The 5,436-nt window shown below is 40.8% G+C and overlaps 1 pseudogene across 1 annotated transcript; it reads left to right on the top strand.

Moving 5' to 3' along the window:
* Positions 1 to 487: 487 nt before the first annotated feature.
* LOC309800834 (heterogeneous nuclear ribonucleoprotein H-like) lies at positions 488 to 1,881 on the top strand (annotated as a pseudogene). Its single transcript has one exon. The product of its transcript is annotated as a heterogeneous nuclear ribonucleoprotein H-like (transcript).
* Positions 1,882 to 5,436: the final 3,555 nt, after the last annotated feature.

The raw sequence follows: 5,436 nt of genomic DNA, 5'->3' as shown, positions 1-5,436 counted from the left end.
GTTGTTTATTTGAGATTTTTCTTGTTTCTTGAGATAGGATTGTATTGTTGTAATCTTCCCCTTAGAACTGCTTTTGCTGCATCCCGTAGATTTTGGGTCATGGTGTTTTCATTGTCATTTGTTTCTAGGTATTTTTTGATTTCCTCTTTGATTTCTTCAGTGATCTCTTGGTTATTTAGTAGCATATTGTTTAGCCTTCATGTGTTTGTATTTTTTTACAGTTTTTTTCCTGTAATTGATATCTAGTTTCATAGCATTGTGGTCAGAAAAGGTACTTGATAGGATTTCAATTTTCTTAAATTTACCAAGGCTTGATTTGTGACCCAAGATATGATCTATCCTGGAGAATGTTCCATGAGCACTTGAGAAGGAAGTGTATTCTGTTTTTGGATGGAATGTCTTATAAATATCAATTGATTTTCTTCTCAGCCGTGCTGAAGTTGTGTGTGGAGTCTGTTTTGATGCCAGGACCCCCTAAGAGACGTTGATGTTGGGCACCGAAGGTGGCGAGGGATTCGTGGTGAAGGTCTGGGGCTTGTCTTGGTCTTGCTTGGCCGACGAAGTGCAGCGGTTATTTTCTGACTGCAAAATTCAAAATGGGGCTCAAGTTATTCGTTTCATCTACACCAGAGAAGGCAGACCGAGTGGCGAGGATTTAGTTGAACTTGAATCAGAAGATGAAGTCAAATTTGCCCTGAAAAAAGACAGAGAAACTATGGGACACAGGTATGTTGAAGTATTCAAGTCAAACAACGTTGAAATGGATTGAGTGTTGAAGCATACTCGTCCAAATAGTCCTGACACAGCCAGTGATGGTTTTGTATGGCTTAGAGGACTCCCCTTTGGATGTAGCAAGGAAGAAATTGTTCAGTTCTTCTCAGGGTTGGAAATTGTGCCAAATGGGATAACATTGCTGGTGGACTTCCAGGGGAGCAGTATGGGGGAGGCCTTCGTGCAGTTTGCTTCACAGGAAATAGCTAAAAAGGCTCTAAAGAAACACAAGGAAAGAATAGGGCACAGGTATATTGAAATCTTTAAGAGCAGTCGAGTTGAAGTTAGAACTCACTATGATCCACCATGAAAACTTATGCCCATGCAGTGGCCAGGTCCCTATGACAGACCTGGGGCTGGCAGAGGGTATAACAGCATTGGAAGAGGAGCTGGCTTTGAAAGGATGAGGCATGGTGCTTATGGTGGAGGTTATGGAGGCTATGATGATTATAATATCTATAGTGATGGCTATGGATTTGGGTCAGATAGATTTGGATAACTATACAACAATAATTGTTTTTCAGGAATGTCAGATCACAGATATGGGGATGGTGGCTCTACTTTCCAGAGCACAACAGGACACTGTGTACACATGCAGGGATTACCTTACAGAACTACTGAGAATGACACTTATAATTTTTTTTCACCACTCAACCCTGTGAGAGTACATATTGAAATTGGTCCTGATGACAGAGCAAATGGTGAAGCAGATGTCAAGTTTTCAATTCATGAAGATGCTGTGACAGCTATGGCAAAAGACAAAGCAAATATGCAACACAGATATGTAGAACTCTTCTTGAATTCTACAGCAGGAGCAAGCGGTGGTGTTTATGGTAGCCAAATGATGGGAGGCATGGGCTTGTCAAACCAGTCCAGTTATGGCGGCCCAGCCAGCCAGCAGCTGAGTGGTCGTTATGGAGGTGGCTATGGTGGCCAGAGCAGCATGAGTGGATATGACCAAGTTTTACAGGAAAACTCCAGTGATTTTCAATCAAACACTGCATAGGCAGCCAAGGAGCAGTGAACAGAAGCTACTACAGTAGTGGAAGCCGAGCGTCTATGGGAGTGAATGGAATGGGAGGGATGTCTAGCATGTCCAGTATGAGTGGTGGATGGGAACTGTAATTGATTCTGATCACTGACTCTTGGTCAACATTTTTTAAAAGAAAAATAAAACTTAAGTTTTAACAGTTTTGCAATACAAGATTGTGATTTATGCTTACTCTAAGTGGAAATCAGGATTGTTTTAAAGACAAGTTTCAGTATTTTTTAACACAAACATTCATTTAGGATGTAACTAGGTTGAGTAATCTATTACCGTTAAATAATTTTCAGCTTTTCTCAAGTTAGTTATATTGTAGGATGTATTTAAGCAGTAGGTTTATTTAGGTTAAAGCAGTTGAATTATGTTAAATGTTGCTTACACCACATTACATTGAACACTGTTTGGATGCATTGTTGAAAGACATGCTTTTTTGTAAAACTCAATATAGGAGCTGTGTCTACAATTAAAAGTGAAACATTTGGCATGTTTATTAATTCTAGTTTCATTTAATAACCTCTATGGCATGTAAGTTTAAGCTTTTTTTTAAGTTAATGGGGAAAATTTGAGACGCAATACCAGTAGTTTAGGATTTTGGTCTTGGTGTTTGTACGAAATTCTGAGGCCTTGATTTAAATCTTTTCACTGTATTGTGATTTTCCTTTTAGGTGTATTGCGCTAAGTGAAACTTGTCGAATAAGTCTTCCTTTTAAAAACTGAAAAAAAAATCAATTAAGTCCATCTTGTTTAATGTGTTATTTAAAGCTTGTGTGTTCTTAGTTATTTTCACTTTGGATGATCTGTCCATTGGTGAAAGTGGGGTGTTAAAGTCCCCTACTATGATTGTGTTACTGTTGATTTCCCCTTTTATGGCTGTTAGCATTTGCCTAATGTATTGAAATGCTCCTATGCTGGGTGCATAAATACTTACCATTGTTATATCTTCTTCTTGGATTGATCCCTTGATCATTATGTAGTGTCCTTCTTTGTCTCTTCTAGTAGTCTTTAATTTAAAGTCTATTTTGTCTGATATGAGAATTGCTACTCCAGCTTTCTTTTGATTTCCATTTGTATGGAATATCTTTTTCCATCCCTTCACTTTCCGTCTGTATGTGTCCATAGGTCTGAATTAGGTCTCTTGTAGACAGCTTATATACAGGTCTTGTTTTTGTATCCATTCAGCCAGTCTATGTCTTTTGGTTGGAGCATTTAATCCATTTACATTTAAGGTAGTTATCGATATGTATGTTCCTATTACCATTTTCTTAATTGTTTTGGGTTTGTTTTTGTAGTTCTTTTCCTTCTCTTGTGTTTCCTGCCTAGAGAAGTTCCTTTAGCATTTGTTGTAAAGCTGGTTTGGTGGTGCTGAATTCTCTTAGCTTTGCTTGTCTGTAAGGGTTTTTTTTGTTGTTTTTTTTTTTTTTTTTTTGCGGTACGCGGGCCCCTCACTGTTGTGGCCTCTCCCGTTGCGGAGCACAGGCTCCGGACGCACAGGCCCAGCAGCCATGGCTCACGGGCCCAGCCGCTCCGCGGCATGTGGGATCCTCCCGGACCGGGGCACGAACCCGTGTCCCCTGCATCGGCAGGCGGACTCCCAACCACTGCGCCACCAGGGAAGCCCTGTAAGGGTTTTAATTTCTCATCTGAATGAGATCCTTACTGGGTAGAGTAATCTTGGTTGTAGATTTTTCCCTTTCATCACCTAAATTTGTCCTGCCACTCCCACCTGGCTTGCAGTGTTTCTGCTGAAAAATCAGCTGACAACCTTAATGGCATTCCCTTGTATGTTATTTGTTGCTTTTCCCTTGCTGCTTTTAATATTTTTTCTTTGTATTTTATTGTTGATAGTTTGATTAATATGTGTCTTGGCATGTTTCTCCCTGGATTTATTCTGTATGGGACCCTCTGCGCTTTCTGGACTTGATTGACTATTTCCTTTCCCATATTAGGGAAGTTTCCAACTATAATCTCTTCAAATATTTTTCAGTCCCTTTCTTTTTCTCTTCTTCTGGGACCCCTATAATTCAAATGTTGGTGCGTTTAATGTTGTCCCAGAGGTCTCTGAGGCTCTCCTCAATTCTTTTCATTCTTTTTCTTTATTGTGCTCTTTGGTAGTTATTTCCACTATTTTATCTTCCAGGTCACTTATCCGTTCTTCTGCCTCAGTTATTCTGCTATTGATTCCTTCTAGAGTATTTTTAATTTCATCTACTGTGTTGTTCATCATCATTTGTTTGCCCTTTAGTTCTTCTACGTCCTTGTTAAACATTTCTTGTATTTTCTCTATTCTATTTCCAAGATTTTGGATCATCTTTACTATCAATACTCTGAATTCTTTTTCAGGTAGACTGCCTATTTCCTCTTTATTTGTTTGGGCTGGTGGGTTTTTACTTTGCTTCTTCATCTGCTGCGTATTTCTCTGTCTTCTCATTTTGCTTAACTTACTGTGTTTGGGGTCTCCTTTTCGCAGTTTGCACATTCATAGTTCCCATTGTTTTTGGTGTCTGCCCCCAGTGGGTAAGGTTGGTTCAGTGTGTTGTGTAGGCTTTCTGGCGGAGGGGACTAGTGCATGAGGCTGGATCTTGTCTTTCTGGTGGGCAAGACCACATTCAGTCGTGTGTTTTGGGGTGTCTGTGAACTTATTATGATTTTAGCCAGCCTCTCTGCTAATGGGTGGGATTGTGTTCCTGTCTTGCTAGTTATTTGGCATGGGGTGTCCAGCACTGGAGCTTGCTAGTCGTTGAGTGGAGCTGGGTCTTAGCACTGAGATGGAGACCTCAGGGAGAGCTCTTGCCAATTGATATTATGTGGGGCCAGGAGCTCTCTGGTGGTCCAATGTCCTGAACTCGGCTCTCCCACCTTAGAGGCACAGGCCTGACACCCAGCTGGAGCCCCTAGATCCTGTCATTTACATGGTGAATGTCAAGACCACTAATCTTCTCCTCGCCAACAACTCCAGAATGTCAGCTGCCAGAGTTTGATGCTCCAGTCAGGAGATTGAATGGGTCATCTCACCACTGCTGCCTCTCCAACAGGCTCAAGGATTCTCCTCTAAACACTTTGAAGAAGCAGTGCTGTAGTCCAATGGGTTGGCAGGGGGGCAGCGGAGCTCCCCCAAGAGATCCTGAGAGAACTGCAGTAATTTTCACCTGTTCCTCATCCTCCACCAGTGCTATGGTGCTGCCATAATACTTCCATACAAAGGCCCTGCGTTTCTCTTTTTGAATTATGGTTTTCTCTGGGTATATGCCCAGTAGTGGGATTGCTGGGTCATATGATAGTTCTATTTTTAGTTTTTTAAGGAACCTCCATTCTGTTTTCCATAGTGGTTGTATCAATTTACTTTCCCACCAACAGTGTAGGAGGGTTCCCTTTTCACCACACCCTTTCCAGCATTTATTGTTTCTAGCTTTTTTTGATAATGGCCATTCTGACAGGTGTGAGGTGATACCTCATTGTAGTTTTGATTTACATTTCTCTAATAATTAGTGATGTTGAACATCTTTTTATGTGCCTCTTGGCCATCTGCATGTCTTGCTTGGTGAAATGCCTATTTAGGTCTTCTGCGCATTTTTACCTGGATTGTTTGTTTTTTTGATGTTGAGCTCCATGAGCTGTTTGTA

Source organism: Mesoplodon mirus (genome assembly GCF_964341445.2).
Source record: "Mesoplodon mirus genome assembly, chromosome: 3".
Classification (NCBI taxonomy): Eukaryota; Metazoa; Chordata; class Mammalia; order Artiodactyla; family Ziphiidae; genus Mesoplodon; species Mesoplodon mirus.
This window is presented reverse-complemented; position numbering and strand designations above follow the sequence as displayed.